The following is a 25,755-nucleotide window of genomic DNA, read 5'->3' as shown; positions in this document are numbered from 1 at the left end:
TTGGTCCATCCAGCATTAACTCTTTTGAAAGAAAGTTGATGGCGAGGGGATGACACACAGAATAACATTAACATGCTCTTTCTTCTGCAAAGAGCTATCCAGTGCGCTCCCTCCTCCTCCTCCAGCTCTCCCAATTGTCATGTGCGTCCTAAGGTCGTGAATGTGCAGTAACACTGTCAGTACAGAATTTGGCAGTGTAAACGTTCAATGCTGCTTATCAGAGCACCGAGAGGGCAATGATAAGTAGCCCCGAAACTCGTACATCTGTTGTGCTCTTTGTTTGCCCATGCTGATTTACATTTTCTACTTTTTTTCTTTTTATGGAACTTGTAGTGAGTGAGAGTATTACCTTCAATGCTGTAAATGGTTAACAGAAATTGGTTGTAAACGATTATTACCTACCCTCAAACATCACCCGTTCCACCAAGTACAAAATGCTCTTCTCCTGGACTTCTTCATTTATGATTGCAGTCATCTGTGTTTGAACTAGTTAATTGATGAGAACGGTGTTTCAACACAGGTGATTGCAATCATAAATGAAGAAGGAAGTCCAGGAGAAGAGCATTTTGTACCTGGTGGAACAGGTCATGTTGGAGGGTCTGATCAAAGATAGCTTGACATACTCCTAATATTTATTTATTTATTAGTTATTTATACTAGTTGTTTGTTGTAAAACTTATATTTTAAACATGTGATTTATAAAAAAAAAAAAAAAGATAACCTACGTAGTATTTTTACAACTATTCTCATGAGTAGTGTGAATACAGATTGTAAATGCATGATTGACTATCTGAGTTACACATATTTACTGATGTGTTTATTTTGATGCCATGTTCAATGGTGTGAGCATGGTGAAGGGTTGCCCACTAGATAAGATACATGGTGTCATGAGGTTTTACATTTTTAATGCTTTCTCAATTTTCTATGGGCATGTTCAGAGATGGATGCTAATGTGATCCCAGCAGCGATTTCCTAAGCATCGCAGCTGCGAAAATATGCTAAGGTTACAAAGCTTACCTGAGCATAAGGACGCCCACCGCTGCCTTCTCATGTGCGTACTACCTGTGGAAATATCGGTAACATCGAGCGGCCATCTTGCCCTTGCGGAAAGCTCATGCACATGCAGACGGCTCTCATGCTGCGTAGGAGATCGCAAGGGCTAATTTTTGCATGCCCATGTAACAGCGTTTAAATGGTCTGATATGTCTGCGTTTTATTGACCACCCCTCTGTTGCCACCCTCAAACGCTGACAACCTGTCACTCACTTAGTGATGGATTCCTTTGCCGTAACTGCAATGCGACCGCTCCGCACACGCAGTGCGGCTTATAGGCATGCGCGATAGCAAACAATCACCATTGCGTCCATCTCTAAATTAGGCTCTTTATCAATACTGCCAAATAATAAAGATTAGTTTTTGCAGATTATAATATTCCCTTATTACATTGTTAAGCATTGATATATGATCTTAATAAATAACTATGAGATTTGTGGTAATAGCAGGCTTAGTGGCACTAGTTGGGCATTAGTTCAGATCTGAAAATGTAGCATTCCTTCTCTTGGAATCCCCGGCCTGGGCTGACTAGTTGGGGGTGGTTAATGCTTTGGCCGGGGTGACTCCTTCAAGTGTGTCCCCTGGCTGTGGCACTACCCCCCTGCTAGTTGAGCTTAGTGCTGGTTCTTAAAATATGGGGGACTGCTACTCAAATTTTTCTCCTAAATTTAGGACCAGGGCTATCTAAAAAGAGCCGGTGCTGGTTATGATTACGTGGGGGGGAAGAGGGACCCCATGAAATTTTTTTTTTTAGATTTGTAACTCTTTCTGTACATTTACACACACTGATCTGTGCTGGCTTCTGCGAACATTCTGCTCATAGGGTCGTCTATGTGTATTTTAGACCGAGTTTGCTCCATGTTTACGAACACAGGGCCTGATTCAGACCCACTCGTGAGTGCTCGCAAGCAGGTCGATGTTGGGCCAGTGCGCATGCGCACGACGGACCCGGCTCCGTCGTGCCCATGCGCGAGACCCGGATAGCGACGAGCAAGCCAACGCTATGGATCTCGCTACAAAGGGGGCGTGCTGTCGATGGTGAGTGACAGCATGCCCCCTTTGGTGGGCGTGCCGGGGGCGTGGCTGGCCAGATGGAGGCGTTCCCATGGTACCGCCTACGTCTGGGGCCGACCCCACTGACATCACAAGTGATGTCAGTGGGAGTGCTTTTGGCTCTGATAGAGCCAAAAGCACTCCAGGGCTTGCGGCAGACGAGACCCTACCACAAGGGTCTCGTTGCTAGCCTGATGGTCGCGATGGTCTTAACCATCGCGACCATCTTTTTGGACACTCACTATAGCTGTGGGTGGTCACCCACAGCTATGCGAGCGGCCAGGAGGCCACTCTAAAATCAGGAAGGACGGCCCTGATTCAGAGCGAGCGCTCTGTCAGAGTGTCCGGCTCTGAATCAGGGCCACAATTCTTAGTAAATATCCGCGTTGTAATGTTTTCTATGGAAAGTTGCGAGTTGGTTCGATGGTGTATTGAAATCTATATGTCTTTTCACCTATGTTTTACAGTTCTAATCGTAATTTTACTCACATGTTTGGCTTTAGTTTAAAAAAAAAGGCTAAACTCGCCCGAGAATGTAAACTCAGACCAAAATTAGCTGCCCAGATAGGGCAGAAGAAGTGAACAGGGAAAAGCATTTATTTTAATTTCTAGTTTGCTGTAAAGATTAAAGCACTTTTATATTAGAAGTTTGCTAATTGGGGACTTTTGGGGCCTCACCTGTTGCTCCTGGGAATCCCAAGAGAACTCCCTGAGATTTGTAAGTAGGGAAGAATGATTGGAATCTAGACACTGCACTTATCTGCTACCAAAGTTACTGTAGTTCCCTTTACCAATCCAGCCACACAGAGCATCATATACATGTTTATTAATTTATTCAATGTACCACAGCAAAATGCTATTGTTTCTAAATGTTGTAACAGTAGATAATTATAATATTTGACCATCAATCATTTGGCCCATTTGTATGATAGATTTGGTTGCATACATTGCTGTGAGTTATACCACATTTCGGGCGGCGTGCCCATTGGGCCAAATTGCTCTTTTGTAACATGAATTCAAAAGGTAATTTGTTTTCCAGACGGATGATAATGCATATATTACCAGCCTGTCCAATCAGTCTTGCTCTGCACGGGTCAAGTTTTGACAGAAGTGGTACCCTGAAGACCCAATCACCCACTGTTTATTCACTACAATCCAACTATATAAATAGTCAGGTCAGTTTTATTCATGGCTGTTCTACTTTTATTTATTGACTATCTCTTTAAGTAGGGGGTGCCTCACGTTTTATGAAAGAATTTACATCTTTAAAAAGAGGAAACTTGCGCTGGTGAACAAATTACTTAGACCGCATTTAATATTTCATATATAAGAATAGTTTTATTCTGTCATATGCATACAATAAAACCAAGAACAAAGACACCTAAAAATTATTCTGTTTACATGAACCTATTCATGGTTCTTCAATCTATGTACATTGACAACAATTGGTACTTCACTTTAATCATAAACACAGCAAGAATAACAATGTATCAAAGATTGTTGGCTTAGGTACTGACACAAAGTTAGGTTATTAGAACTCAGATGTATTAATATCGGTATACCGTTATAATTTTCTAGTTGTAATAAATATGTACCGATATAAAGAGCAGAGGATGTGCATCCCACCAAAAAAGGTTAGCTAGGAGTGAAAGAGCTTTTATATATATATATATATATATATATATATAAAAAATATGTGTATATATATATATATATATATATATATTCCCCAAGCTCAGCCCCGGCACTCCAGTACCATAAACAATAAAACACCTTGCTCCGGTGCCCTCCTCGGGGGTATGCACCCCCAAATGTACTCCAACCAATCAAGAGGCGACACTCAGAGACTTGCAAAAGTTGAACCCTGTATTAGGGTATTTATTGGGGGGTCAACCGTTTCGGGGAACGTACCCCTTCCTCACGATTGCTGTCCTGAGGTGTAGTGGTATCTTTTAAGTAAGTAGATTGTTTAATGATGTGTGGAGAGATCCCCCGGGAAGATATAATTGATCTGCCAGGGGACTGCTCGTGTCTGTATGGATTTTTGGGATGGTTTACAGGACTGGAATCCCAGAAAGGTTTGTGTTAGGGCTGTGTATACCTTGGAGTTTATATGAGCTTCATTCAGTGCTGTTGGATATTACTGTTATCATCTATATTTCTTCTATTATTGTTGTTTATTATTGCAGTCACAGTGTTTCATTCATTATTTGTATTTCATAGCTGAGCGCTGGAGCTGAATGCAGCATCCGGCATTGCTATGCTTATAGCCAGTCACTAAATGCTGATGTCACCACTGAGGGACTTCAGGCTAATAAACTTGCCGCCTCGGTGCTCCGGTGCCAGATCACACTTGTTACAGTGGGGATATAAGGTAAGCACCTCTCCCTACTTCTTTTGCTATGTATTATTCCTGAGGACTGGGCTCTGCGCAGCCCAGAAATGTTGAAAATGCTTTTACACCTTTGAATGCAAATCTTTATATCATCCTGGAGTACGTCTGGGCTATATTGCCATACAGTACCATCACTGTGCTTTGTGTGCTTTAACAAGGGCACCCAGTTGGCTGAACATTACTATTAGGAGTGTCAAATCTGTGGAGGTTTGTATACATATATATATAGCTATCTATGCTCCTGAAGATGTCTCCAGTTGCCAATTGTTACACAAGGGACAAAACGCATTGGTGAGTTTCTGTTGTACCTCCTGAGGCAGATAAGCATATTTTCTAGGTTTAAATTGCATGAGTTATGTATTTTTATTAAAACTGTATATTTTCTTTATACTACAGCATTGGAGGCTGCTCTTTCTTTTTTTTATATATATATGGGCCCTAACAATAGCTACAGAACACTGAAATTATGTCCATATGCTGACTAAAGTCCCATTATTAATGTCCTGGTACAGAGTATACAGTATCTTTGGGAGCTGCTGATTTTTAGCTAAAAACTTGGTTGATGTGCGGTTCACGTATTGGGCGTTTTTCTTTGTATTATATATATATATATATATATATATATATATATATATAAACAATTTTGATTTTTATAAGTGTGATCTCACATTTATAATTTACAAATCTATATTGCATGAGAGCACAAATTTAATATAATCAGTATTACACTATATACAATTTTGTTCCTCCTCTATGGTCCCTGGATTAACATGCACAAAGATATTTTTGGAAAACTAGAGGCAAAGGAGGAAGGTTTTGAGAAACTTGGATTTTGCACTACAAAGATATATATGTATGTACACTGAAAGCGCTAATTCTTACCCACCCTTATTTATATACAGTACTAATTCTGTGCAAAAGTTTTGGGCAGGTGTGGAAAAAATGCTGCAAGGTAAGAATGCTTTCAATAATAGAAGTGTTAATAGTTTATTTTTTATCAATGAACAAAATGCAAAGTGAATGAACAAGAGAAATCTAAAATCAAATCAATATTTGGTTTGACCACCCTTTGTCTTCAAAATAGCATCAATTCTTCTAGGTACACTTGCACACAGTTTTTGAAGGAACTATGCAGGGAGGTTGTTCCATACATCTTGGAGAACTGACCACAGATCATCTGTCGATGTAGGCTTGCTCAAATTCTTCTGTCTCTTGTAATCCCAGACAGACTCGATGATGTTGAGGTTAGGGCTCTCTGGGGGTCATATCATCACTTCCAGGAGTCCTACTTCTTCTTTATGCTGAAGATAGTTCTTAATGATATTGGCTGTATATTTGGGGTCATTTTCCTAGTGCAGAATACATTTGGAGCTAATCAGACACCTCCTTGATGGTATTGTATGATGGATAAGTACCTGTCTGTATTTCTCAGCATTGAGGACACCATTAATTCTGAAAATATCCCCAACTACATTTGCTGAAATGCAGCCCCAGAATTACGAGGAACCTCCAATCATGTTTCACTGTTGCCTGCAGACACTCATTATTGTACTGCTCTTCAGCCCTTTGGCAAACAAACTGCCTTCTGTTACAGCCAAATATTAAAAAAATTGACTCATCAGTGCAGAGCACATTTTCTGCACCCCATTTCCTATGTTTTCGTGCATAGTTCAGTCGCTTGGCCTTGTTTCCATATCAAAGGTATGGCTTTTTGGCCACAATTCTTCCATCAAGACCACTTCTGGCCAAATTTCTCCGAACAGTAGATGGGTGTACCTGGGTTCCTATGGTTTCTGCCAGTTCTGAGCTGATGGCACTGCTGAACATCTTCCGATTTCGAAAGTAAGGGAAGTAAGCATTATGTGCCTTTCATTTGATGCGCTAAGTTTCCATGGCCGACCACTGCGTCTATGGTCCTCAACATTGCCCGTTTCTTTGTGCGTCTTCAAAAGAGTTTGAACAGCACATCTTGAAATCCCAGTCTGCTTTGAAATCTTTGCCTGAGAGAGACCTTGCTGATGCAGTATAACAACCTTGTGTCTTGTTGCTGTGTTCAATCTTGCCATGTGACATGAAACTGTCTTCCACAACCTCACCTTTGTAGCAGAGTGTGGCCGTTCCTCACCCACTTTTAAGCCTCCTACACAACTGTGTCTGTTTCTGTTAATTACCGTTTTTCAACCTACATATGAAAATGATGATCTTTATCACCTGTTTGGTATGATTGGTTAATCATACACCTGACTATAATCCTACAAAATCCCTGACTGTGCAAAATCCCTGATTTAATTTAGATTTCTGTTCTGTTTACTTCACATTTTGTTAATTGATAAAAATAAACTATTAACACTTCTATTTTTAAAAGCATTTTGACTTTGCAGCATTTTTTTCTACACCAACCTAAATTGTTTGCACAGTATTGTATATATAAAATTAGGACTGGCTCTGCAATGAAGCAAGATTAACTATAGCACTGCAAAAATAAACACTCCTCCCTAGAAAGGAGATTATACTGTAGGATTATAATATTCATTGAACTCTCAGGCAGGGCTGTAAACAGAAATATTGGGGCCCAGTACTCTCACCTTTTTGGGGAACCCATCTCTCCCTGGAAGGTGTAGGCATGTCGGCCATTGGTTAATCCCCTGTCTTTCTCCATTCCTTAATGATCGTAATTTCATTGCTTTTTGGAGTTTGAGTGGCAGAAAATCAATAGGTTTTGTGAATTTTCATGTCTAAGCAGCCTTAATGGGACATGTGAAACCGTAAGGTTTTTTTGTCTATGGAATATATATATATAGTTATACATACATAAATACATACAGAGAGTGGCAGTGCTCCGTACCTGAATTATCTTACCATTATAAGCTTGCTGCTGGATAATCAGGTCAATTCAATTATGTGACCATTGTCTCTCACATGGTTATAAAACACTGTTAAAGAGCAGTGAGCAATTCAATTATTATCCCAACAATGAGCATTGCTCCCTGGTTGACCATCAATGGCCAAAGGCTTTTACCCATTGGGAGAAAACTAGCCCATGAACGTGCAGACCGTAGCCAACATCAGACATCCGCAGCAGATAGTCACAATCAGTGAACATCTATCAATGGTAAAGCTATTTACTATCTGGGTCAGACCATCGATGGTAACTCAGCCCTCCTAGAATAGCACAGTAGCGCAGGGATTAGCTTTGCTGCCTCCAAACACTAAAGTCAAGGGTATGATTCCAACAAGATACTAGTTTGTATATTTTCTCTGTTTACATGAGTACTCCGATTTCCTCCCACAAGATTTGTGCAGGTCTCAATCTTTGAGTACGCTTGCATGCTAAGAGCTTGTACCCTAAGAGCTGCGGCTGTTTAGGAGCGAGAAGTGGGTGTGTTCTAGAGAAACTAAATTATTTTTAAACAATTGTATTCATTAAGTAAATTAGGAATATTAAAGTATTTATAGTAGAGATGTGTGGGTTCGGATCTCAGAGATCCGAACCCACTCGAATTTCGGGGATCCCTGCCTGCCCCGGATCCCTCACCCGAGGCAAAACCTTGCGACCCTGCTGTCAGGTTGCGAGGTTTTGTATTGAACGGGCTTAACACTAATTGGCTGAGAGAGCCGTCTGTCACGGCTCTCCGCCAATCAGCGTTAAGCCCATTGAAAATGCACACAGAAGAAAAAGAAAATGGCGTCCACCATCCTCCGCCACCTGACACCGCCGGCACCCCCACTGGCAGCATCCCCTGCTGCTGACACTGCCGGCACCCCTGCACTGCTGCCCACATACTGAGGACACCGTCAGCGATGCCGGCACTGCCGACACTTCCACACTGAGGACACCAACAGCACCCCTGCACTGCCGACACCGCCAGCAAACCTGCACTAAAGACACCGCTGGCACCCCCGCAATGCCACAATCACCGGTACCCTTCACTGAGGATACTACCAGCACCGCAGCACTGCCATTCCATTACTGAGGACACCGTCAGCAACCCCGCTCTGCCGACACTGCTGTCACAGTAAGTGCACTATTGGTGTATCCAACCCACACTGTATAACACACTGTATCCGTGTTGGAAATTGGAAGCTGAAAACAAAACACAGATGTGAGATTTTGGCAAAACCAATCCAGATCCAAAACCAGAGGGGATCCAGATCCAAAACCAAAACACAAGGGTCGGTGCACATCTCTAATTTATAGTAGCCTACATCATTATCTATCTATCTATCTATCTATCTATCTATCTATCTATCTATCTATCTATCTATCTATCTATCTATCTATCTACAATATGTTTAATATCTAAAGGAGAGGAGCTATGTAGTACAGTTTTACTGTCAAAAGTCATACTTGCCAGCTGTCCCAAATTGTCGGGTATTAGCAGTGGTGAATGTGAGCTGCATGTATCTGCCAGTTGTGCACTCTGCAATGTTTGTGAGATTTTTTTGAGGGGGAAGAGGGCTGTTATTTTAATATTTTCTTTACAGGCAGAATACATGTGCCGGCGGGCACACCTGTAAAGAACAATATTTTGATTTATTCTTAACACATTAACCCTGCACCCTTGAGCCAATAGCCACTGTTTGATCCTCAGGAGGGGGGGAACCATTTTTGGGGGGTCCTGACCCCACACATTTTTTTTAAATTGTACAGTAACAAATCCTTAACAGATCTTACTGATCTGTACAGTGCTTCTGTTTGAAAGGGTTTGCCGTTGTTTTTTAACTTTTGTTTGCCTTCGGCTTTGAACTGAAAGATCAAAACTGATGGCATTTAGAGCTGCAAAAACTGAGTGACATTGACTGGGTATCAATTGAAGCTGTAATCCGATGGATGATAAATAACTTTTTTTTTTTTACTGCAACATGACGGTGATGTCGGTAACCACCGATTTTGGTTCAGAAATTTTAGATTTTGAGAGAGGTGTGTCTAAAAACTCAAATCCAAATTTTGTGGACTACATGCAGAAGCAGCAAGTATTTACCCTGCATGCAAAAACAAAAATAAATGTATCTGAACCCCTTGCATGGCAACATGGTTTGTCCAGATGCACAGTTACTATTTTTTTTGCTTTGCTTTGCCCCTTGTATATTGAGATATTTTTTGATTCATTAAGATCATCACCCACAAGATCTCACCATCAAAACAATTTAGTGTCATCATGGCTGGCCCCAGGTATACTAGAACTTTGGGAAACCCCCTGTCTCAATCCAAGTATATACATAATTAATACTTGAAAAATGACACAGATTATCCCCCATGGGAAAAAAACACACACACACACACACAGACATTGTTTCCCACGGGAAAAATATAAAACACATTGCCCCTCCCCTCCCAATAAAAACAAAAAAAAACACACATTTCCCCCCACGGGAAAGAAAACCACACACATTGGCCCCCACCACAGGAAAAAAATAAAATATATTGGCATCCACAAAAACAAAGACAATTGTCCCTTCAGTAAAACAAACAAGCACATTGTTTCCCCACATTTGTTCATACACACTGAACAACCATTTGTCATCTGGCCGCAGGATAACTCGATCTGCAGATATATATATCTGTTAGGTGTGTACCCAGCTTAAGAGACCTCAGGGTTTATTTACAAAGTGTCGGGTTGTTAAACCTTACACTTCTGTTCGTGTTTATGCCCGATATTTGAAATAGCAATGCTTGTACTAGCCATGTCTTGCTAGTAAAAACATTGCCCTTTTAATTATTGGGTATAAACAGGAACAGAAGTGTCTGGTTTTACAACTCGACACTTCGTAAATAAACCCCTCATCTGTATGGAGCCGTTATAAGGCCCCCACTCTAAAGCTGGGTACACACTTACCAATTCGTCTGCCCGATGTGTCAGGCTTGACAGCGGAAATGGGCGGGCATTTAATTTGCCCGCCCAGTTGAGCTGTCAATCAACACCATGTCCGCAGCATGTGTACGGGTCGCCCATACACACCAGCAGATGGACGATATATCTTTCAGATATACAGTATATCGGCCATCACAGACATATTCACTGTACACACCTGGCGATGCACTATAGATATGTCGCCCGTTCAATGGAACGGGCGATATATCTATCAGTGAGTACCCAGCTTAACTTTTCTTTGCACAAGCAACATTTGGAATTTTTGTTTTCTGCTGGTGCGCTTCTATGAGTGCGAAGCAAATTCGTGATATATGGGTCCCGTGATGTGTTGTACCAGAACATGATACATGGCACATCACAACTAATTGAACTGATCCTAAAATTTATGACAAAGCCGATACAGCTGAAGTCCAGGAGCTGGTACAAAATTCTTTCAATTGTGAGTGGTACAAGTTTGTTAATAAACGACAGTTAAGCTATGTCCTCTGATTATTGCTGTACATGTGTAATAGTTCAGGCAAGTTCCCTATCTGCGACATATAGGTGCACAGTACATCCACTTTTAATAATAGCTTATCAGTTTTTATCTGTCTAAGATCAAATGACAAAGGGTCAATCACCTTTCCTCTGTAAATGCCTAATTTGCAATAACAAATACAAAGTCCAACCATTGACCTGAATGTATATATATATATATATATATATATATATATATATATCTAGTTTCAAGAACTTACAGTAAGCTTTTCTCAATGAAGTTTCAAAAATGCCTTATCTGTTCTCTAACATCAAATGACAAAAGGTCAATCACAATAACAAAGCAAAGTCCATCCACTGCCTTGGCCAAGAGAAACTTGATAAAGTTGTATGAAGCCAAGCAAGTGATATAAAATATTGGTATTTCCCTGCACCCACATATATGTTATAATATGAACATATGTAAGGGATGTTATATAACTAAATAAAAATACTGTTACTGCACAGGCTGAAAAATAACCTATTGATTAAGCCACACACTCACTGATGAAGCCACAATATGTAATACACATGTTGTTATTCTTGCTTAATTATTAATCTTGGTTATTTTTTTAATCTTTTATTATTGTCAGCATTTTTTTTTAATTTTACTTTAACTTTCTATTTTTCAATCAATACATATTTAATTTACTTCATTATTCATCTCCATATATGTACAATATATTTAATTACTATTTTGTATGTACTGCTAATTCTATCACTCCTATACCTTATCCTTTTCTCTGTCACTACCTTGTCTATAAGCGGCATCATCAGTTACTTATCTGCTGGTATTTAACCGCCATAATATATAGATTACCACTCACCATCTCTTTAAGCTTATATCACCAAAATATATTTTTCTTCTTCAGGATGCCAGCATTCAGAATGCTGGTGACCGGAATACCGACACCAGTCAGAATCCCGGCACCAGCATCCTGACAGCCGGCATCCCGACAGTAAGTATCGGGGTTAGGGTTAGGCACTAGGGGGAGGCTTAGGCTGTGGAGGTGGTGGGGGGGGGTAAGGTTTAGGCTGCGGGGGGAAAGGTTAGGTTTAAGCTGTGGTGGGGAAGGTTAGGTTTAGGCTGCGGGGGGGGGAAGGTTAGGTTTAAGCTGCGGTGGGGAAGGTTAGGTTTAGGCTGTGGGTGGGAAGGTTAGGTTTAGGCTACGGTGGGGAAGGTTAGGTTTAGGCTGTGGGAGGAGGGTTAGGTTTTTTGCACATGCGCAGTTGAACTATGTGAATATCTGCATTGCCTGCGGATTACGTGCAACTCAAAATCAGGACCTTTGTTAAAAAGAGGTTGAGTTGGAATGTAGTAGGGTAAGGTAACCAGCTGGTTCGAGCAGTGTTTCCCAAACTTCACACTGAGGCACCCGGGAGGTACAGTCCGGTCACAAATCAAATTATTTTAGGTCAGCACGTTATTTATTTGGCTGCACCGCGCAGAGCCAGGTTATCGACAAGGTTGCCTAGTGGTCTAAGCTAGGAGGCTGGCAGCTGAGGCGGGATGCCATTGGTTTTCTCTACACACAGAGCCTATTGGCTACCAATCAGGAAGTGGGCGGGACAGCTGGAGCTGCAGTATTTGTGTGAGTGGGATGGCTTACCTAGGACCTGGTTGTCTTTTCTTTGGTGCACTGATATAGTTAAAATATAACTTTTATTAATACATTAATATACACAATTACCAAACAGTTAGTAAAATTTTAAAAATATAAAGATATGTGAGAAAAGAGGTGAAAAAAGTGTTTTTAATAAAATAGAAAATTATACCGTACTGTCCACCACTTATTATATTCATCAATGTGGTAATACTGTATATATTTATATTTGTACTCAAATTTTAGCCTTGATAAAGCAGTAACCTGTGAAACATATGTCGGCGACTCCGACCGTACCAAGGGCCTGATTCAGAGGCAAATAGCGAGCGCTCGCTCTGAATTAGGGCGGATTTTTGTATCGCGACAATCGGGCTTTCGACGAGACCCTTGTGGTAAAGAGCAGGAAGTTCACTACTGACATCACGAATGATGTCAGTTGGGCCGCACCTCCGTTTGTCCAACGCCTACAAAACGGGGCGAGCTGTCGATCAACATCGACAGCCGCCCCGTTTTGTAGCGAGCTTCACGAGCTCCGGGGCTCGCGTACGCGCATTGCGCCACGCCGCGTGTGCGTACTGGCTGACCATCGACTCTCTTGCGAGCGCTATGCGCTCGCGAGCGGGTCTGAATCAGGCCCAAGTTCTATATAACCAATAAAATGATGTCTGTATAAAAATTTACTCGGGCTATCGGCAGCCAAATAAACGCAATCAGCTGTGAGGGACAGATGGTATGCACAGCATGAGCAAAATGCAATAGAACTTCATATAGCGTGCACAATAGGTGGAGGATAGATCTGAGCCTGTTAAAGGGAACAACAATACAGTGTGATAATAGTGACACGTGCACATATGGTTAATTTTACTTATTGTATACATATACAATCCATCTTATGAATGCTGATTAAAAAGAACCACAATAAAAGTGTGTTTTCATATGCAGGACACACATAGAACACTGAATGTACAGTAGTACGAGTTTAGATAGAAGAAGTGTATATAAAGTGTAACGCTAAGTGCAAAGAGAGCATATATGAGATATGCTCCATGATTTCTATCATTGGTATTTGGTTGTATCTGTTACTCCCATTAAACAACTGAACATAAATATGTACCTGATTAATCTCACTTGCATTTTGGGAATTGAAGGTGCAGTCCACACCACAAAGTTATAATTATATGTGAATGAATAAGACTAATTTATTACTATTTAAGTATAATAACTATAGTAAATATTCCCTCAATAATGATTCCAAAGTTCCAGTACAGGCCTGGCCAACCTGTGGCTCTCCAGCTGTTGTGAAACTACAAGTCCCAGCATACCCTGCTACAGTTTTGCTATTAGGGAATTCTAAAACTGTTGCAGGGCATACTGGGACTTGTAGTTTTACAACAGCTGGAGAGCCACAGGTTGGCCAGGTCTGTTCCAGTAGATACTGATAATCTAATATTGCAGGAAAAGTGGAATCCTGCAATATAGCAAAAAGAGACAAATATAAAATATATACAGTATTACCAGATTGATGAATATAATAAGTGGTGGATAGTACAGTATAATTTTCTATATTATTAAAAACACTTTTTTCACCTCTTTTCTCACATCTCTTTATATTTTTAATATTTCACTAACTACTTGGTAATTGTGTATATTAATGTATTAATAAAAGTAATATTTTAACTATATCAGTGCACAAAGAAAAGACAACCCTGTCCAATTCTCTTTTCATTCTATAAGTTTAGTGTGTTGTCTAGGGTAGCACCCCCTACTACTCATAATTATTTGATATTATAATTAAGACATTAGGGTTTTTTATTATACCTAAAATTTAAGTTAATACAAGATGAATAAACTTGTGTGGGTGAATGTCTTTCATCTTCTTTCGTCTTACCTAGGACCTAGCAGCTTCCGGCGCACAGAGCGATCCCTCCTAGTATTTAGCGGTTTATGAAGCCGGCAGTGTGCTCTCATCTCATTGCTGGTTATGATGACTGTAGCACTGGTCAGTGGTCACATGACAGCAGTGTGCCCACAGACTAACCTCAGCAGGCGGAGCCCTGAAGAGATCACAAGGAGGATGAAAATGGGGGAGAGGATGTGGGCAGTTATCCACGGTGGAAGGACTCAGGAGAAGAAGGATGACCTGGGCGCCCCGCTGAGCTGGAGGAAGGCTTTTTCACCAAGTTCTTGGAGAGCTAAGAGTGTATGTGTGAATCAAGAAGAACCACAAGAAGGTAAGTGCAGTGGGTGACTGCATTGATCTAGTTATGGATATTTGCAGATACCCATTTTGTCTGCTACTATTTGTGTGTGTGTGTGTATATATATATATATATATATATATATATACATGCATACATACACTCTGTAAGTATATTATGATAGCCAAGGGAAAACATTATCAATATAGCTCCCATTTGTGTCTTTGTGGTTTAACTTCCATACATAAGTGACAGCTCTGATGGGTTTGATTCTGATTTAGAGATCTATTTATCAATTTCTTCCCAAAATTATGTAGAAACTGCATAATTTTATGGATTCTTGCTATGTGCTCACAGAAAACTCCTGTAGATGGCTAATTAATGCTACAGACCATAGTCCTTAGCTTTTCGGAGTTTGGCACCTAGGGTTGCCATGAAAAAATTCTGAGACAAAGTTTGGGAACCACAGTGTTAGAGGGAAAATTAATTAACAGTATTAGGCTGTAATTGGGGAGGATACAGATCCAGTAGAGCCATCTCAGGTAGAAAAGGGACTCAGTCTCAGTCAATTGTTTGAATACTAACTACAAATCTTGGAATACAGGGCAGCTCCTAAATACATGCATTAAAAACCCAACCTTGCCACAGTTTATCCATCAAAGCTGAGAAATAGCAAACAATATTATGTGAAATTTTACAGGGTTGGGTACGAAATCCCTACTGTCAGGATGCCGCTGGTCAGAATACTGACAGCGGCATCCCGACACCCATAGGAAGTAATGGTAAGTATTTTTCTAACCCCTACCCTAACCCACCCCCGGTGCCTAAACTTAACCTCCCCCTCCCCGCACCCTAATCCTAAAACTCCCTACCTGGTGCCTAACCCTAACCTTCCCCTAATGCCTAACCCCTCTAACTCTAACCTTCCCCTAATACACCGATACTTCAGGATACCGGCGGTTGGGACACTGGTCCCGGGATCCCGATCTGTCAGGATATCGGCGCCCCCGCATGCTGGGATGCTGACTACATCCCGTTTTACAGAGTGAGATACAATTGTTAAACTATGTTTGTGAGCATTTCTCAGTGGTTACTACATATATACATGGTTACTACATACTGTATATACAATCAGAGTATATCCTGAAAGATTATCTCCCAGTCCTCTAACAGCAACGTTATCTCCAGGTTTGCTTTCCATTCAGGTTGAACTGCTGATTTGGTTTTCTCTAATTATCTACCTATGCTTTGAGGGGGAAGGTACAAGCCAGTCTTTAAGCCTAGTCAAGAGGCTTGCCAGTAGGTAACTGTCTCATTTGAGAGCAGAGAGGCCTACTTTGATTAGCCTATTAGAGATTAGCCTATTAAACAAATGTCTATTAAAGATTAATAGAAACAAATTCAGATACATAATGCTAGTGCAGCTAAAAATTATATGTTTCAAAGTCACATAAAATTATATATCAGTTATTCAACCAAATATAAAAATAACTTCATATATAACCATATAAAAGGTTATAGAATAAAATGAGAAAACAACAAATATATATTGGTGGCTTTAAAAATCAGAATTTTACTATATGAAATTAATAATTATATACATTTTTACATAGTCACATATTAATTGAATAAATAAATTAATTGTTACCAGAGATGCAGTATTCTAAATATGCAAAACACCCAACTAGCTTTTCCTTAATTGAACTTTTCTAAATGTCTCAAACTGACAACTCACTTCACCTAAACCCTATATCACTTATGAACCTTTAACACTAAAACTCTATATCTCCAGTGACCCCTGAGCATCAAAAACTTTACCTCCTTTATCTCCTACACACTGACACTTTAATAAATCAAGCTAATATTATACTCTAAACCAATATAAAAGTCCACTTCAGTCTCATTATATAAAGCCCATAACTATGTTGGTGCACTTTAGAAATGTTGGACCTGGGTCTAATTACTCTAGTTGTTGATACCTAAAACTCCTTTGAATAGACTGTAATTCACATTCTCAAAAATAAAGTGCTGCTCACACTTGTAAATTTTTGAGGAAATCTATGGAGGCAAAAAACTGAGTGTGATGCTCTAGGAAGCAAATACTCAATATACTGCTCAGGATGCCTCACTTTGCAGATGGTTTTAATTTTATTTCACTTTATAAATCACAGTTTGCATTTACTTAGAATGTATAATTATGTGTCTTCTGAACAGAGCATTTGGTACTTCACTAAAGTCTCTCTCCTATACTTAGGTTCAGAAAGCATTATGATACTTAATGTTAGCAATTGTAGAGCAAATATATTTATTTAATCACTAGGCTCACTAAAGTGTCTCTGATACACTGGAGTGACAATCACTATAAGCCTGTACTTGGTTGATGTATGCTGGTATAAGTGTTCTATACACAATACCTTGCTCCTGATGAGTCCACTTCTAAATAGCTTAGAATCACGGCTTCTGTGCCACTGCCATTATATACTGGATGTATACTCCCCTGGACTCTTCATGCCAGCCTTGTCTTACTTACACTTGGTGATTTTCTTTAGAGTGCAATGGGCAATACCTCTGCTGACTCCACGCTGATGCTCTCAAACACTGATGGAACTAACTATGACTATTTCCCTTGACTCTTTACATATATTCTTGATGCAAGCCCTCTTCTTACCCGTTCACTCAGCAAGCCTCTTCAAGGCTCAACTGGGCTCATGAGGGCATTGGGTTTAACAATTATTAAGCAAGTGCTGCTGAACAGGTGTGTGGCACCTGGTATTAACCCTGTTACTGCCGCCAAGACTGTGAAGGCCTACATGCCCGCTCCCCCCCCCAGCATGTTACAACCCTTGGATCGGCCCAGAATCGTTAACTTGTGTGTGGCCCGTTATAATGCAGATGGAGTATGTGTGCATCACATACTGCTGGGGACAGAACTGCGTATTGGACATTAATAGGACCTAATCATGCTGTATTACTGCGTGTAATAGGTAAACTGTATTTGTATCAGTGTATAATATTTCTAAAGCCTGATATGTTACTTACAGGATGCATATGACATATGTAATAATGTTATAATGGGTGTTAAGGATGCAGGGGGAGACATCCACCCTCCCACTGGAATGTACAGGCAGCCAGGTAAATCTGTATGCCTGCTAGTATCCCTCACAGGAAACCATAGCCAGCTGAATGGCATGTGACATCACAAATGACTGTAAGGGGTTAACAGTGACTGGTTATATTGCCCTGATATGCTGGAGTGGTCTTTGTTCCAAAGGGGCCTGGGTCACACACTGGAATCCTCACCTCTGGGGTGAGGGAAGACATAACCACTAACTGTACATTGCATTCAAATCACTCAATAGCAGGGCTCAGGGGTGTCACCTCATGGTGGAAAAATCAGAGAAGTTATAATAGCACTCTGAGGGTTTTTCAGAGAGATCTGAGATTACAGTGGAGTGGAGTTCCTAGCCTGAGTGGCAGGACACAGGCAGGGCTGGGCTCAGGAGTCGGAAGATCCTGCCAGCCTGCCATCCATGGACCTGGCTCCCCGGAGAAGGTGTGGGGAAAGATACGCAGCCAATGCGTATGCTCCCACCGGAGGGGTCCCAGGTGTGCGGCTGGGATGCTAGCTAGAACTAGGTGACTTCCCGGCACGCCCTGCTCTTGGCGAGCAGAGGACGATCAGGCCGAGCGGCTGGGATCAGCAAGTCAAGGACAGAGAAGCCATTTCCCTTAGAAGCGTGGAGTCACACAGCAGCCTCTCTCAAGTGTAGTTTTCCTCAGCCCAGGCGGGTAAGTGAGACGGAGTAACAGTCCACATTTCTAACACTAAAGGGCCCCCTGCTGTAGGGATGTGTGTGGCTTCCCCAAAGTTTTACTAATGCTACTGGCAATTCTGTAAAGGGACTCAGATAAAAGACCTGGGGTACCGTGTGAGAGAGCTATAACCATTGCCTTTCTCAAGGCGGTGAATGGCGAAAGGGCGAAAATAACGCGCACATAAACCCGGTGTCCTCACAAAGACCAATTCACAATAATAATAAGTATGCACTTGTTTTCTATGCAGATTTTTTTAAAATAAAATACATTTGATTACATGTGGTATAATTTGTTGGACTCATCAGCAAGTGTTATTTGAGCAATAATTTTAAAGGCAAGTATTTGTGCTGTATAGTGAATTTTTATGTTGCTTAATATTTAATTTTAATATCACACACAGTTGACAGCCACTGTGTAGAACTAGTAATTTTCAATTAGTGCTTTTAGAACTATTTCAAAACATTTGGAGGGGGATGGATTCAGTGGAGGACACAACAGGAATGGGCGTCCTACTACCTTGAGGTTCTGCAGGGAGCCTGGGCCTCTGAAGGAAATCGTGCAGAGGAGAGGAGGCGAGGCTGTGTAACAGTGCAGACAGTATAAATGGCCGAGTGCTGTCTTTAAAGATATTGGGCCAAATCATTTGATTTGGGACCGAACAATCTGTGGTACCAATGAAAGTGTACTGTGGTACCCCAAGGCAATGCTCTCAGCTTCAGAATCACTGTATTAGAGGGAACATTCACTCCCCCTGCTCTCCTTCTGGCTATGAACATGGAGTCACGTAGTAGGCAAATGCTTAGAAATACTACCTGGAGGCAATATTAAAACTGACGGCCTTTTGGGACATAGAACGTAATAATAATGGGGTGTCTGCCCTGTGTATATTTCCTGTGTATATTTCCTACTGGTTGATACAAAATATTTTGTGTCCTTGTAGTAGATCAATATATTATATTATATATACATACACAAGCATAATCAAAACAATAATGGATACAAACTTGCTTGTAATCTACTTGCATTAACAGTTGAATACAGTTTATTTTCTGAAATCCGTGTGTTTTCAAATGGGTGGACTTTGTATTTGTTATGTCAAAATGGACATTCAAAGGCTACTGACCCTTTGTTATTTGATTTTAGGAAATAGATAAACTATTTTTGAAACACCATTGAATAAAACAGAACTTTGGCTTAGATCCAGTATTACCATGTCAGCTGTCTCCCTGGATGTACCGTACAATTTGTATTTAAAATTACATACACTGCATTTATAGCAATAGCTCCTGGACACTACGTGACATTCCTCATAGCCACTGGATGTTTTCTTATAGAGTGAGTGATTTTAAATTAAGAAAAGGTTATTGATCATGTTAAATTAATTAATTTGTTTTTTAAGGTTGCAATTAGCTGGTTCTGTTACCTTTAGGGTAAGAAATTCTAGCAATAAACTCATGCAAAATATGCCTATTTATACGCTACTGAGTGCACACTATTGGCAAAAGGTTTTTTTAGATCATCTCCATTTCTCCAGTTTGTATTAAAATGTAAGTAACTCAAGTCCAGTGAATTACCTGAAATGATACACAGGTAAGTGGTAAACTGCTAGAGGTTAAAACATAGTTTAGGTTAGCAAATATTGAGAAATAATAAAAATTTCAGAGTTATAAAAAATGGCCTTTTTTAGGGAACAAGTTTTGGGAAAAGAACTTACAACTGTTTTGCAGCAATGAAAAAGAGCCTTGGCGGCACCACCAGTGGACTACTGGAGACTGGAACAGGTTGAACTGATGCATCAAAATGTGAAATCTTTTGTTCATAACACAGGCAGAAGCAGTGACAGCCTTCCCCCCCTCTCTCTCTCATGGGGTCTCACTCTCCCAGTGGGGCCTACTATATAGGAGCGTTCCTTGTACCACAATTTTGGGGAGGGTGCTCCCCTTGCACCACACTGTGGGCCTGATAAAGAGGTGGATGTAGTTTACAAAGTTGAGTGACTATTTGCTATGTCCCATGCTCGAAAAATCCTGAAAACCCCTATGGTGCATGCATCACCCTGAGTGCAGCTCAGTATGTTGTTGCTTACAGAGTTGCAGGCATTAGAAACAGCCAGGCAATAGTACGTGCAATCCAGGGCAGTGACTAGGAGGTGGCCTGAAGTGATCACAAAAAAAGGCCATCTTAGGGGTGTGTTATGGGAGTGTCCCAGGTGTCTCAGTCGATGCATCTACATTCTCAGGTGCACACCCTCAGAGGCCATATTCAATGGAATATCAGAAGAAGGCACTGCACCTGCAATAGGCTGGTGCAAATGTTGACGGTGACTGCAATGGTGTGCTGATGGAGGAGTGTTTGGAACCATTGGCGGAGTTGCACTCTACACCGGCATTGAAAGTGGGTGTCTCAGGGCTCGCACATCGCGGTGCACACTAGTACACAAGGCTTAAACTAGCATTTGCATTTTATCCCCGCTGAGACTCCGCAAACAGCCACTGATAGGGCGGCATTAGCGTCCACCTCTGAATCAGGCCCTATGTCCCCATCCCACCTGTGCTTGTCAATCCAACCACTTACCCTAACTTCCCCTTCTATCCCTGCCCACACCTTACTCCACTGAACTTCTGTCTGGAGATCTCTGCTCCACCCCCATGTTTGCGTGTCTCTGCCTCTCCTTTGCCCACCTACCCACTCCTAATACCCACTAATTTCAAGTTTTCAAACACCTTTCTGTAGGGTTACTCAGAAGTTCAATGATCATCTGATTTGCGACCAATGGTTACTTCTTTGTACACAAGCGGCGGATCTGAGACATCACAGGCGGGCGTCTCAGTACAAGTCCCAGTATTTTCCCACATTGCGTACAGGATAGCAGCTGCGATGGCATTTGTGACCGTCTCTGAATCAAGCCCTGAATCTGGATTTCTGCTACCTCCACTGTGCATCCTCCTGCAAACCACAAAACTGCTCTCTTTACTTCTAAAGTCTCATTTAATTATCTGTTCTCACACAGCAATATCTCTTATTTACACATGAACGTAAGATGTGGTGCTTGGCCTGCATTTAGTTGTCAGCAACTCCATTTCCCTAAGTGCTTTAATCAGAACATGCTAAATGTTGCTACTCCGCAGATACTGCCATATTACCTCTGTCTTGTGGATATATGTAAAAATGCATATAAAACCATACACATTTTACATAAATTATAGTGAAGCGGATTTGATACTTTTTTCAAGCACTATTCATACATTTCACTTTTAACAATACATTCTAATGTACTAGTAGCCAGTGATAGATTAAGGGTAACTTGGGCCCTGAATGTTATCAATATGGAACCCTCACTCTTACTTATGTGCCTACTTTTTGTTTTACTTTATATATGGCTATACAGTACCCAGGATACCACTGAAGAACACCCCCAAACAGTACCAGGTCAGCGTGGTTTTTCTACTAGCTCACAAGCTTTCTGATTTTTGCTAGTCTCACCTCCAATTGAACATGCCCCTAGGTGTTGCAGCTATAAATTGCAGTTTTACACATTGGAGTCGGGAAAACTCTATAACATCCTTAATATACCTGGCAATGGAAATATAGCAATGCCAGTGGAACTCCTGGGATAGATACCTTCAAAGAATGAGCAACCTGCTAGCCGAAGAGGATACTTCTAAAACTTTCATAAAACAGCTAGCAACTAGTCTGCACGCAAAGGCATTAAAGTGAAAGACTAAGACTATAATTAATATTGCCTCGAACTCTAATTATTAAAGTAAAAGCGTATCAATGATAAAGGCCACCCTTACATGTGTAGACATTGTAAATCTTTAATGTAGTAAGGTTTACAGGTATTACAGTGTAGCATTAGGATTGTCAATGTTTACCTTCATTTAGCTTACACAACTATAATGTATTGAAAAGTACTTCAAGTAATATGTATTGATGGTTTAACATTGTCATTTATTTAGGTTATGGTATGTTATGCTATCTATGTTATGTAATTATTTATAACTCAGTGAAGTAAACTTTTAAAAACATTGGGTGTATCTGTATGGTGTTTTCATTTACTCAGAAGAGTAAGAGTAGTTGACACCAAAGAAAACATAGGATAACAAGGTACGGGAGTATATATCACATTACATCACATTACCGTTACTCACGTCTGCGATGGTGTCTTCGGGCTCCTAAAGAGTCCAGACGTCAGCCATAGAGACAAGTGATGGCTGAGTATTCTGCCCAAGGTCTGCTAGAGCCTTCTGGTGTGTGTCCTGGATGCCGCGTTGCGGTCCTGGGTGGTGCCATGTTGGTTCGTGTCATCTGATCAGTATTCTTCTATGGTAGTTCTGTGGTCGATCAGCTGCTGTCTCTGGCCAATGACCAGCTACCAAGGGGTATATTAGGGAACTTCCTGCAGCAGAAAGATGTCTGTAAACTTCGCTCCTATAGTGGTTTTCTACTGTGTCTGCATCCCAGGCTCCGCAGTATATCTTTCCTATGTGCTCTCTCATGTATGCTGTCATCATCGTTACTCAGCATCTGACATCAAGTGCTGGTATTCACTGCTACTCCACGTGTCATATCAAGGGCTGGTTATTACCGCTACTCAGCGTCTCACATCAAGTGCTGGTTATCACCACTACTCAGGGTCTCACATCAAGTGCCGATTATCACCACTAAGCGTCTCACATCAAGTGCTGGTTATCACTGCTACTCAGCATCTCACATCAAGTGCTGGTTATTACTGCTACTCAACGTCTGACATCAAGTACTGGTTATCACCACTACTCAGCGTCTCACATCAAGTGCTGGTTATCACCGCTACTCAGCATCTCACATCCAATGCTGGTTCTCATTGTTACCCAGTATTTCAAGTGCAGCTTACCATCGCTAATCAACATCTCATATCAAGTACTGGCTATCATCGTTATCCAGTGTTCATATCAAGTACAGCTTATCATTGCTACCCAGTGTTTCATATCAAGTACACCTTACCATCGCTAATCAGCATCTCCTATCAAGTACTGGCTATCATCGTTATTCAGTGTTCATATCAAGTACAGCATATCATCATCATTCAGTATCTCATATCAGGAACAGCTTACCATCACTATTCAGCATCTCATATCAAGTACTGGTTATCCTCACTAGCATATCGATTTCCAAAGTACCTTTTACCGCTCATTGGTTTCGGGATCTATTATAACTATTCTTCCAACATTGTCAGTGCTTATACAGTCCTCCCATATCTATCTAGGTATTTTCTCCAGGTACCTATCCCAGGGGCCGCTACCTGTTCACCTGGTGCAGCGAAACCCACATCCCGATTGGAGCGGTCAATGGTGAAGACCATCAGGTGGACCAGACTTCGCGCCTTGGGTTGGGTCTCACCAACACCTGGGAGAGACGTATGAAGAGGACTTATACATTGCCTTCCCGTTTGCTATCACCCGCTGCCCTTGCCCCCCCCAGTCTATGTTCCAACTACAGAAGTCCTTAAACACCAGGGCTTCACAATTACACTATAGGTAACAGCAATTTAGTTACAAGTTTAATAGGGTTTTTCCAAGTAGGCCCAAACTGACTACCAATACTTCAGTGGAGGCACTGATAAAAGGATGTATACCACTTAGCGGGAGGTTAAGGATGGGTACATTCAACAACAAGGGAGTTAGTAACCAAGAGACCCTTTCAGACGTAAAATGCTGTACCATACAAGGTAAACTTAGAAAACAGTACCAAACATTGATATCACACCACAGGCTGGGTAGGATAAATAACTGGGGCAAGGGTAGGGCAACACGCTAAAGTATGCAGGAGCATCATGGGAGGGAATCAATTCAGTGGGGGAAGCAAACAGAGTAAAAGTTACTGAAGGGGAGAAGAAAACAAAAGCACTGCTGGCCTGGATAGCACAATGGAGAATCAAGAGGGTGGAGGGACCTGCCCATAAGAGCTTACATACTATAGGGGGAAGCGGTAAACAGTTGGCGGGTGAACTGAGAATGATATATGGTGGAGGGACAGAATAGTGATGAGTTAACAGGAGGGCTGGTTTGCTCTGATAAGAAGTACATTTTATGGGCATGTCTAAAGCTAGGGAGATTAGTTGAGAGTCTGACTGGGTGAGGGAGTGAGTTCCATAGGATGGTAGTATCACAAGTGCAGTATTGGAGGTGAGTATGAGAGGAAGTGAGCAGGGTGGAGGAGAGGTCTTGGTGTTGGCAGAGGCTTAGCTAGAACTTTGTGGGCCTCATAGCAAAATTTTTAAGGCCTCCATAGCTCTTGGAGACAATTCTTTTGGTAGCACTCCACCAGCGTGGGCTTGCCTAGTGCTGCCCAGAAGGCATGCCAACTGATCCTAAAAGCACAGCTCACCTCAGTAAGTCTGTCTCTCTACTTCTTTGCTGAATTTCGAGTCCTAATCCTCCATCCACAGTGCCTTCATGGGAATGCTTGGAGGTGTAACATCATCACCCCTCCCAGTAGACAGGGAACACTGCTCTGTAACACTTGGTGATGGTTAGGGTTGCCACCTTTTCTTTTTCATATTCCAGGACAGGGGGCTTGGCCTACGCTGTGACCAAACCCATACTTTCTGAGCCTTAGAACCTCCTCATAACCTTTTATATGTCTTGGATCTCCTTATGCCCCTTTATGTTCCAGCCCTCAATGCACCTTTATATGCTAGCCCAGAGCCCCCTCATTCCCCTTTCTGTGCCCAGAGCCACCATTAGCCTTTATTTGACTTGGACCTTCCGCATTCCCCTTTATAAGCCAGCCCAGAGCCCCCATTTTGAACCTTTATATGCCAGACCAGAGCCCAATAATACCGTTTTATGTTCCAGTCCAGATTCCCATCATGCCCCTAGATGTGCCTCAGAGACCCTCATGCCCATTTATGTTCCAGCCCAGAACCCAATCATGCTCCTTCATGTGCCAGCCCTGACTGTTTATCAAACTCAGAGCCCCCTAGTGCCCCTTTATGTGCATCAGAAACTCTTATGCCCCATTATATGCCAGCCAAGATGTCACTCATGCTCCTTTGTGCCATCCCAGAGCCCCATCAGGCTCCTTTATGTTCCAGCTATGACCCCCTCATACTCCTTTATTAGACTCAGAGCCCCATTGTGCCCCTTTATATACCACACCTAAGCCCTCTATTGCCCATTAATTTGCCTGCGCACTGCCCCCTATTGCTCCTTTATTTGCCATCCCTGAGCCCCCTCGAGACCCTTTTTTTTTGGCAGTCCAGATCC

The sequence above is a fragment of the Taudactylus pleione genome, unplaced genomic scaffold (assembly GCF_031769625.1).
Source record: "Taudactylus pleione unplaced genomic scaffold, aTauple2 ptg000517l, whole genome shotgun sequence".
NCBI classification, from domain to species: domain Eukaryota; kingdom Metazoa; phylum Chordata; class Amphibia; order Anura; family Myobatrachidae; genus Taudactylus; species Taudactylus pleione.
This window is presented reverse-complemented; position numbering follows the sequence as displayed.